The sequence below is a fragment of the Chiloscyllium plagiosum genome, unplaced genomic scaffold (genome assembly GCF_037043375.1).
Source record: "Chiloscyllium plagiosum isolate Xiang-an unplaced genomic scaffold, Cpla_swu_hap1 HiC_scaffold_27, whole genome shotgun sequence".
NCBI classification, from domain to species: domain Eukaryota; kingdom Metazoa; phylum Chordata; class Chondrichthyes; order Orectolobiformes; family Hemiscylliidae; genus Chiloscyllium; species Chiloscyllium plagiosum.
Window position 1 is genome coordinate 38,657,096 of NW_028270165.1, and position 11,479 is coordinate 38,668,574.

An 11,479-nucleotide genomic window follows, 5' to 3' on the forward strand; every position below is an offset into this window, starting at 1 on the left:
GACAAAGAGGCAGATTCAATGGACACAAATGGGAATTCGGTGGGGCATGTTCAATGTAACAATGTGCAGATTTACAGGGAGAAGGCGACAGAATGAGACACTTATTTACATATTGTGTTGAGCCTGGTGAAGGTGAAACACATCAGTTGCGGTGTGTCCCATGCGCAGGAGGCCCTGCAGTAATTCCCCACGCTGTTTCGCACAGCAGCATCCTCTCGGTGAATTACTCTTGGCAAAAAAAATCGATTGAACCAAATCAGTGTCCGCCACTGGATTTTACTGACACCGTTTATAAAATTCAGGCTCACCGTTAATGTGGAGAGAGGCCATCAGACTAGAGTTTCCGCTCCTTCTGTTGAATAAAGATAATTTTAACTGTGTCCAGTGAGAGGAAAGGATTTGCAGTTGGTGGGAAACATTTCTATCTGAACTCGCTAACACTCTCCTGATAGATTGAAACATAAAGCTGGGAGTCTCTGGACTATGTTGTAAAACTATCGGTATTACGTTATTCACACCGCGCTGTCACCAACTGATTGAAGCGGCTGCCCAGAGGGAGACGGCTGTGTTTAAATCCCGTAATGAACTGGGGGAGCTGAGCATTTACCCAGACAAGGGGCACACCACCTCCCTGACACAGTGTTCACAAATCAAACAGACAGCAAAGCTTCACGTGTGATCGAAAATTTCCGCAAAGAAGATTTGGCTCAACAGATATCCGGAGTGAAGTACTCCTTTCTTGATTTGAAACGGAGGAAGTTGACGTCAGTGAACCTGACGTGATTCGAACACGCAACTTTCTGATCTGGAGTCAGACGCGCTACCGTTGCGCCACAAGCTCACGCATAGCCCGCAACCTCTATTCATGCTTAAGGGAAGTGATCGCACTGCAATGATTTTACGTTATGAGTAACAACGGAGATCAACAGTTCATGGGTGTTCTTCTCTGCCCCCTCTCCTTCTGTCTCCCGAAGTAATTTCCAAATCTACCTCAATAAAAAGGTGAAAGAACTGTGGATGCTGTATATCTGAAACAAAAAACAGGAGTAGCCGGTGACCCTTCCACAGAACTGATGGTGATTGGGAAAACGTTGGTTTATATGCAGGAGATATTTTGGGAAAACGTTGGTTTATATGGGAGGAAGGCGGACGCAGTTAATGATAGATCAGGACAGAGCCCAAAGCGAGGGAAGAACTGTGGACAGGAAAGGAAGTTGATAACGATCTGCGTGGGAGGGTGAATGGAGACTGTTCGTGGCTAAGAATAGGTAGTGTGTAATGACAGACTATGTGATAACAAGGCTTGGTGTGTGTGGAAGGGACGAGGATACTATGGAGTTCAGGCCCGAGACTTATTGAATTTGATATTGGGACCAGAGGGATGTATGCTCCCCAAGTGTAATATTCGGTGCTCTTCGTTCTGCTGGTGCTGAGCTTCGCTGGAACACTACAGCAAACCTGAGACAGAGATGTTGGCCAGGGAACAGGGTGGGGTGTGGAATTGGCAGGCAACTGGAAGCTCAGGGTCTTTTTTGCAGGCATAACGTAGATGTTCTGTGCAGCAGTCACCCAGTTTATGCTTCGTTTTCCCCAATGTAGATGAGACCACATTATGAGCAGCAACTGCAGTCGACTGGGTTGTGGGAAGTGCAGGTCAAGTGCTGCTTCACCTGGAAGGTAAGTTTGGACCCTTGGATAGAGAGGAGGGAGCAGGTAAATGGGCTGGTGTCACACATTCGGCAGTTGCAGGGGAAAGTGCCATTGGACTATTGGGGTGGGAATGGGGTTAGGCTTGGTGGGAATGAAGGAAGAGTGGACCCAAGGTATAACTCCTGCCCATTTTCCTATCTGCCAAATAGAGGAATTTGTTAAGTGTGTACAAGGACATTTTATAATTCACAATGTGGATGTACATACTGGCGTGGGTGCAAAACCTAAGGGTAAACCATAATTCTATTAACTTTAGAACAGTGATTGAAAAATAATGTATCAGATCTAAAAGTTGAGGTCCTAAATTGGAGGAAGACTCAGGTATTAGGCAAAATTTTTCAAAAGCTGATTGGGGGCAGATGTTCGCAGGTTAAAGGACTGCTGGAAAATGGGAAGCCTTCAAATATGAGATAACAAGAGTTCAGGCACAGTATATTCCTGATTCGGAGATGCCGGTGTTGGACTGGGGAGTACAAAGTTAAAAAATCACACCACACCAGGTTATAGTCCAACAGGTTTACTTGGAAGCACACTAGCTTTCTGAGCGACGCTCCTTCATCTGAGTATATTCCTGTTCGGGTGAAAGGAAAGGCTGGTAGCTTGGGGAATGCTAGATGACTAGAGAAAATGAGATTTTGGTTAAGATAAAAAAGGATGTATATATCAGGTATCGGCAGAGAGATCGAGCGAATCCTTAGAGGAAAAGGCAGTACGAGCATACTTAAGAGGGAAATCATGAGGGCAAAAAAGGGGACATGAGATAGCTTTGGCAAATAGTCATGGATAACCCAAAGGATTTTTATAAATACGTTAAGGACAAAAGGATAACAAGGGAGAGAATAGGGCCCGTCAAAGATCAGCAAGGCGGCCTTTGTGGAGCTGCAGTAGAATGGGGGGGCGGGCGAGATACTGAACGGATATCGTGCATCAGTGTTTACTGTGGAGAAGGCCATGGAAGATCTAGAATGTGAGAAAGTAGATGGTGACATGTTGAAAAAATGCCCATATTTCAGATGAGAAATTGCTGGATATCTTGAGATGCAGAAAAGTGGATAAATCCCAAGGACCTGATCAGGAGTACCCGAGAACTCTGTGGGAAACTCGGGAAGTGATTGCTGGGCCTCTTTCTGAGATATTTGTATCATCAATAGTCACAGGTGAGGTGCCAGAAGGCTAGAGGGTGGCTAACGTGGTGCCTCTATTTAAGAAAGGTGGTAAGGAAAAGCCAGGGAACTATAAACCAGTGAACCTGACATCCGCGATGGGCAAGGTTTTGGAGAGAATCCTAAGAGACAGGATTTACATGTATTTGGAAAGGCAAGAATTGATTAGGGATAGTCAGCATGGCTTTATGCTTGGGAAATCATGTCTCATGAACATGATTGGGTTTTTTGAAGAAGTAACAAAGTGGATTGATGAGGGCAGAGCGATGGACGTGATCTATATGGACTTCAGGAAGGCGGTCATCAAGGTTCCTCAAGGTGAGCAAGGTTTAATCTCATGGCATGCAGGGACAACTAGCCATTTGGATACAAACTGGCTAGAAGGCAGAAGACAGAGGGTGGTGATGGAGGTTGCTTTTCAGACTGAAGGCCTGTGACCAATGGTGTGTCACAAGGATTGATGCTGGGTCCGCTACTTTTTGTCATTTATATAAATGATTTGTATGTAAACGGAGGAGGTATAGTTAGCAAGTTTGTAGATGACACCAAAATTGGAGGTGGAGTGGACAGTAAAGAAAGTTACCTCAGATCACAACGGAACCTTGATCAGATGGACCAATGGGCTGAGGAATGGCAGTTGGAGGTTAATGTAGATAAATATGAGGTGCTGCATTTTGGAAAATCAAATCAGAGCAGGACTTTTACACTTAATGGTAAGTTCCTTGGAAGTGTTGCTGAACAAAGAGACCTTGGAGTTCAGGTTGATAGTTCCTTAAAAGTAGAGACGCAGGCAGATTGGATAGTAAAGAAGGCGTTTGGTGTGCTTTCCTTTGTTGGTCAGAGCATCGAGGATAGATGTTGGGAGCTCATGTTGCCACTGTACAGAACATTGGTCAGGCCACGTTTGGAATATTGCATGTAATTTTGGTCTGCTTCCTATCGGAAAGATGTTGTGAAACTAGAAACGGTGTAGAAAAGATTTACAGGGATGTTGCCAGGGTTGGAGGTTGGAGGGTAGGAAGGTTTTATGGGGATTTGGGCCAAGTGCTGGCAATTGGGACTAGATTAGGTTAGGATATCTGGGCTGCATGGATGAGTTGCACCGAAGGGTCTGTTTCCGTGCTGTACATCTGTGTCACTCTGTGAGACTCCATGGGATTCTCTGCCCAAGAGAGCAGTTGAGACAGCTTCATGAAGTTTATTGAAGACGCAGTTGGATGGGTGTTTGCATGGTAGGGGAATTAAGGGTAGTCGGGATAGTCCAGGTTGGTGGAGCTGTGATCTGAATGAATGACGGAGCAGGCTTGACCAAATGCTCTACTCCTGCTTCTGTTACTTTGAATCTGTAACACTGCATTTCCCGCGGCCGGAGTTTTCCCAAGGCACAAAGGAGGTGTTCTATAGTATATTTAAACCCCTTGCTTTGCTTGAACTCAATCTGCATGGACTTGGAGGAGAATGGGATTTGCAAAGTGCCCTCCCCTCCACACGTGCCTCATCTGCAGGACAGCTATCCGGCCCGCCCTCCATTGTTGACGTCACAATGCGGATGCAGCCCTGTCAGTTTCAGAGTGAAACTCCCTCCCTCTGGGCAACATCTGGGAGCAAAGCAATGTCTCCCCCTTTCCATATACCATCCTCCAGCAGCGAGGGGGAAGGGGAGGTCGGGGTGGGTGAAACACTGTTCACTTGTAGCAACTGGAGTGAATCCTGGGAGGGAGCAGACACTCCAAAGGTGCTCAAATACTTTCTATCTCTCTTAAAGCTATTTTCCTTGTGTGTTCCCTCAGTTTGGCACGTATACAGTTGCACCCTAGAAAAGGATTGGTCCTTTCCTCATGTTCACAACTAAAAGGTTAGATTCTCAAGGAACTGAGTAGCAGTTAAGGGATTGGCACATTGCTCAAAAAATGTAGGGCGCCTGCGGCCTGTGGCTCGTTGGTCTAGGGGTATGATTCTTGCTTCGGGTTTTCTGATACGTGGGGTTGTGAGAGATCCCGGGTTCAAATCCCGGACGAGCCCTTGTTTCTTACACTGCCTTGTGCAAAAACGGCCAATCAATACTCTCAAAAAGCAGCTTCATTAAACGAGATCCAACTGCCTGAATTAGGGATGGGGCAGAGCTACCGTTACAATGAACGCGGCAAGGGCAGCACTTATTCAAAGCGAAAACGCGTTTTACTTCACACAGAGGGTGGAGGGCGTTTGGAACGCGTTGCCAGCAGAGGTTGTCGAGGCATGCACGGTCGATACATGAAAGATGCGTCTGGATAAATGCATGAGTGGGTGGGGAGTAGAGGGATACAGATGCTAAGGAATTGACCGACAGGTTTAGACAGTACATTTGGATCGGCTCAGGCTTGAAGGTCCTGTTCCTGGGCTGTAAACTTTCTTTGTTCTTTGTTCTATATGGTGTATATCTGATATTGTTGGCTGTTGTAAAAGTTTCTGTTGTAATTATTATTCACCTTCTAATGTAGTAATGGAGTTACGTCCTTTTTTTGTCATAATTTTTTATTTAATAGGTCAGCAGGAAGTCATTCAGCAATTTTACTGCCTTTCTTTTCTCAAGCAGCCTTAACATTTCATTTTCATATCCTTGATTCAGCTCCATTTCCAGCATCTTTGTAGGCAGTTTGTTCCATGTTATTGTCACTGAAATGAAGTTTTCCTCCATGCACAGCTAAGCCGATCTGGCAGCATGAGGGTTTTCAGGTTTCTGTGGCCTGGATAATATGTGATCAGCAGACATCTCGCAGTCTACAGGAAGCGCCACCAATGTTATGTTCATTAACTGCACTGACAGTGATCACTTATTTTGTGATTTTTCTTTGCAAGAAGACGTGCAGAAAGAAATCTTATAGCAAATTATACATCAACTTCTGACAGAGCCGCTTGATTCATTGGGACTTGAATATCAGCAGCCATTCCAATCAAGAAGGCATGTTTGCTTTTGTTTGTTTGTTTGAGAGATTTTGGACAGTCCTGTGGCAGGAAGAATACTGAGACACCGAGTGAGGGAGATTCAGTGCGCTGACTGTGAAAAGTGCTTCAAACCATTTACTCAGCTTGGAGGAATCAAAGTCTCACCCCTCAAGGTGGGAAAGGCTATGTACCTGTTCTGATTGTAATTTCAATCCCAGAGCAACACAAGGAAAGTTCTCTCCAAAGGGGAAACATTGGAAATGTGGGGTCTTTGGGAAAGGATTCCCTTCCCCATCCCTGCTGGAAACCCACAGACGGATTCACACCGGGAGAGGCCATTCACCTGCTCAGTGTGTAGGAAAGGCTTCAGTCGGATCAGCCATCAGCAGACGCATGAGTGAGTCCACAAGGGAGAGAAGCCATTCACGTGCCCCATGTGCGGGAGGGGTTTCACTCAGTCAGCTGCACTGCTGACCCACCAGCGGGTCCACCCTGGAGAGAGGCAATTCACCTGCTGTATGTGCCGGAAGGGATTCACCTGCTCCTCCCACCTGCGGAGGCACCAGCGAGTTCACGCGCCATCACAGGGGGGTTGAAGGAGCGATGGCCGAGTGCCAAGTGCTCATGCACGAAACGTCGATTCTCCTGCTCCTTGGATGCTGCCTGACCTGCTGTGCTTTTCCAACACCACACTCTCGACTCTGATCTCCAGCATCTGCATTTTTCACTTTCTCCTCGAGGGCAAGGTTGGACTTGTCTTTTATTCACTCATTCACTCCTTACAGCCTGTCATTTGTTGTGGCCTAACTGCACAAACATCAATGCAAGTTTCAGAAAGATTTCTGCAGCTGTTTTTTGAAAAAAATAACATTTTTCCCGACTTTAACGAAGTTTCTGAATATATGGTTTTAGTTATTCTCAATTTTAAAAATCAGCTATTTCTCACATGCCGTGTCTCCCAGGTAAAGTCATCACCATCCATTCTCTCTCTCCCCTGAGAAAGACTTCATAAAGCGATCAAAGAGGGCTGAGGCACGAGAAAGGACGATTGTTGGGGGCGTGTGTTGGGGGGTCGCTGGTGGTTGTGGAGAAGGGAGGGAAATGGACAGGGGAACAGGCTGGGGTTCAGATGGTTGGGGGAGAATAGAGGGTGCGGTGTGAGGAGAGAGAATAGGCAGGGGGCAGTGGATGGGGAGAAAATGGACAGGGGGGCAAAATGTGAAGAGAGAGACAGCACAAATGCCACCTTCTCCAGGACTCGTGTCAGTGTCCCATGAACTGGAACCCACTCCTCCCACACTTCTCAAAAGACGCGTGGTTCAGGCAGTGGAACCATATCATCCCTACAGGCCATTCACACCGACCTTCCAAACAGCATCCCACTTAGACTCACTCGTTTACGCTACAGCCCTGCAGTTCCCCATGGCTATTTCCTGACGAAGGGTTTTGCCCGAAACGTCGAGTCTCCTGCTCCTCGGATGCTGCCTGACCTGCTGTGCTTTTCCAGCTGCACACTCTCGACCCTAATCTCCAGCATCTGCAGTCCTCACTTTCGCCCAGTAAGGGGTGAATGTTCTATTCACAGTCTTTTGGATCTTTTAAAATCTTTCCCCCACACCCTTAACCTTTGCTCTCTAGTTTTGGAATACCTCTACCCTGGGGAAAAGACAGAAACGTTGAGCAGCCAAACAAAATGCAAAAGAAATAAATTGTCGAGGCACAGGGGGAAAAAATCGGCAAAATAAAATAGCTTCGGCATTTTTCTCTCGTATTCGCCTTTGGACGCTTAATATTTGTCATGATATGGAGGTGCCCGTGTTGGACTAAGGTGTACGAAGTTAAAAATCACACAACACCAGGTTACAGTCCAATCGGCTTGTTTGGAAGCACTAGCTTTCGGAGCGCTGCTACTTCATCAGGTGGTTGTGGAATATAAGATCATAAATTCTGTGTCTTACGATGTTATACTCTACAATCAGCTGATGAAGGAGCAGGGCTCCGAAAGCTAGTTCTCCAAATAGGTCTGTTGGACGATCACCTGGTGCTTTGTGATTTTTAACTTTAAAATTTGAAACAAATTCCTGCACACTGAGCATGCTCCGCGGTGTCAGCAATTACTGCGCATGATCGCCAGTGTCAGCAAAGCACTGCGCATACTCTTGGGAGAGCGCGAGCTCCTTTCCATGGAGCAGTGGAGAACCTTGGAGGACCGGAAGGAGTCTGTCCTCCTGCCAGTCAGAGCCGGCCATTGTGGAAATGCGGAGGTTGGACCGTGAGTTCTGAAGCTGCTGCTGCTTTTTTCTCTCTGCATAAGGTTAAACTTCACCCCAGACTGTAACTTCCTTCCTCTGTCTAACATTTGTGAGTACAACAGTGTTTTTCTCATCACGTTTTCATTCTGGGGTTCAAGAGTGAACCGAAGGAGGGGCCAGACTCTGGAAAATTTGATCCAGGTCTGTGTGTCAACTTGCAAACACATGGCAAATGCAGTACCACAATGTGAAGTTCTAGCCTTTGCAGTGTAAAAAAAATAGCAGAAAGGAGGTGCATTGTTTAAATGGTGATATGTTGAGATGTGGCGAAAGTGAGATGCTGGAGATCAGAGTTGAATATTGTGGCGCTGGAAAACCACAGTCGGTCAGGCAGCAACTGAGGAGGAGGAGAGTCAACGTTTCGGGCACGAGCCCTTCATCAGGAGTGATGTGTGGATAGACAAAGGGCCCTCAGTGTCCTTCTACACCAGTCACTGCCAGTTGTCAGAAAGTGCAGCAAGCAATGAGCAAAGCAAGTGGTATATCATCAAGAGGAATTGAGTTCAGAAGTGGGGATGTCTTCCTGCAGTTAGGTCGATTATTGAATGTATTCAAGGCTGAGTTCATGTGACTTTGAAGAACAAAGAAGTTATGGGAGAATGCAAGAAAATGGTTTTAAGACCAGTACAGAACAGTTACAGAGTCATACAGCACAGAAACAGACCATTCAGTTGAACTAGTCCATGCTGGCGGTGTTCTGAAACTAAACTGGTCCCACCTGCCAATGATTGACCTATATCCCTCCGAACCTTTCTTATTCATGGACTTATCCAAATGTCTTTTAAACATTGTAACTGTACCTGCATCCAGCAACTCCTCTGGACATTGATTGCTCAAACGAACTACTCTTTATCTTTAAAAAAAGGTGCCCCTCATGTCTTTTTAAAATATTTCTTTCTTCACCTTCAAAATTTGCTCCCTCATCTTGAACCACCCACACTAGGGAAAGAATACCTGCCGTTCACCTCATCCATACCCCTCATGATTTTATAATCCTCTCTAAGGTCACCTCTCAACCTCTGATGCTCCAGTGAAAAAAGTCCTAGCCTATCCATCTAGATGCAGTATATTTATATCGAGTTATGAACTGTTCAATACTGGCGAAAGCTGGAAAGACAAATGACGTATTCCTGCTTCCAATTCTCTCAGTGTGTCCAGGACAGCAAGAGACCATACGACATAGGCGCAGAAATTAAGCCATTTAGTCCATCAGATCTGCTCCACCATTCAATCACGGCTTATACATTTCTCGACCCCATTTTGAAATATAGATTTTGGAAAGGCAGATCATGGCAGGATCTACACATTTGATGGGGAGTGTTGTTGAATAAACATACCATGGAGTGCTGGTTCATAGTGGAGTCGCAGGTAGACAGGGTAGCAAAGAAGGTGTTTGGTATATTTGCTTTAATAGGTCAGTGCATTTCAATACAGATATTGGGAGGTCATGTTGCGGCTGTACAGGACATTGATTAGGCCACTTTTTGAATACTGTATTCGGTTCTGGTTTCCCTGCTACAGGAAAAGTGTTACGAACCTTTGTAAGGATTTGGAAAAGATTTACAAGGCTATTGCCAGAGTTGGAGGGTTTGATCTATATGGAAAGGCTGAATAGGCTGGGCTGTTTTCTCTGCATCATTGGGGGCTGAGGGTTGACTTTATAGAAGTTCATAAGGAGCATGGATAGGGTGAATAGCGAAAAGTTTTCCCCAGAGTAGGGGAGACCAAAACTAGAGGTCATAGGTCTGAGGTGAGAGGGAAAATATTTAAAAGGAACTTTGCAGGCACCTTTCTCACGCAGAGGGTGTTGTGTGCATAGAATGAGCTGCCAGAGGAAGTGGTGGAGGCTGGTATAATTAAAGCATTTCAAAAGGCATCTGGTAATAGGGAGAATTGAGAGGGGTATGGGTTATGTGCTGACAAATGAGATTATGTTAATTTGGGATATCTGGTCAGCACGGACAATTTGGACTGAAGGAAAGCAGAAGTGTCATTGTGAAGACTGGACTTTCAGAGCAGCTTTCAAAGATGTTTTGTCCTGACTGGGAGCAGAAGCTACAATGAAATCTTTCATTTGTGAGACAGCAACTGAGTGAGTGAGGACATTCAGGATATTGGTGGAAAGTGGGAATTTGTTGCAATGTGGAGTTGAAGTGATTTAAGTAAAGTGTGCTGAGCAGGGAGCCTAGTGTAGGGTTATGTGAGTTTTTGTTTAAACTGCTCATTTCTTTCAGCCTCCAACATTGTATTTCCAATGCTGTCCATCAGTGGGAGTGGTGAATCAGCAACTGGTATCGTTAGAAGCCTTATGATTTTCAGTATTGCAGGTATAGCATTGTCTCATCAGCTTTGTAAAGATTACTGGCAGCAGCGGGAGGCGTGGGCTGGATTCACCAGAAATGATTAAGCAGTTAGATAACACATGTACAAGAGGGCAGGGTGGGACTTGTCTTTCGATTTGCAGAAGGTGGGAGGTTCTGGTGCTGTGGTCCATGGCAAACACAACTGCGGTAAATCATAGAATCACTACAGCGTGGAAGCAGGCCATTCATTCCATCAAGTCCACACTGACCCATCCGACGAGCATGCCACCCAAACCCACCCTATCTAGTTGTTTCTATGGTGAGTGAGACAAGGTCACAAGATTAGGGGGAGTAGGTTTAAGTCAGAGGAGAAGGAACTGCTTTTCCCGGAGAGTGGTGAATCATTGGAATTCTCTGCCCAAGGAAGCAGTAGAAGCAGCCATATTCAAGACATAGTTCAATGGGATTTTGTATGGTAGGTAAATTTAGGATAGTCAGGATAATGCAGGTAAGAGGAGCTGAGACGATGGATAGATGAGCCATGATCTTAATGAATGGTGGAGTAGCTTGATGGACCAAATGGCCTACTCCTACTTCTATTACTGGGAATGTATGAACATGCATTTTTTATGGCCAATCCGTATCAAGGCAGGTGAGCAATGTAGTGATGTGGAAATGAACATCAGAGAATGATAGTAAGGGACACGGAAAGTAAATGTCCCAGTCCAAAGATGTGCAGGTCAGATCAAATGACCATGCTAAATTGTCCATAGTGTGAGGTTCATTAATCAGAAAGAAATGGGTCTGGGAGGGTTACTCTTCAGGGTGTCGGTGTGGACTTGTTGGGCCGAAGGGCCTGTTTCCACACTGTAGGGAATCTAATCTAATCAATCAAAACTGGATTCTACAGAACACAAGAATTGAAACTGAAGACTGTATGGCTGAATGTGTGCTGCAATGTCACAAAACTGAATGAATTGACTGCACACATTGAAGAGAATAATTATGATCTGAGACTCCTTACAGGGACATGGCTTCAGGATGACAAGGATTGGATCTGAATATT

At 45.6% G+C, this 11,479-nt stretch overlaps 1 non-coding gene across 1 annotated transcript; it reads right to left on the reverse strand.

Moving 5' to 3' along the window:
- Nucleotides 1-769: 769 nt before the first annotated feature.
- Nucleotides 770-841, reverse strand: trnaw-cca (transfer RNA tryptophan (anticodon CCA)). Its single transcript has one exon. It is a non-coding gene; the product is annotated as a tRNA-Trp (tRNA).
- Nucleotides 842-11,479: the final 10,638 nt, after the last annotated feature.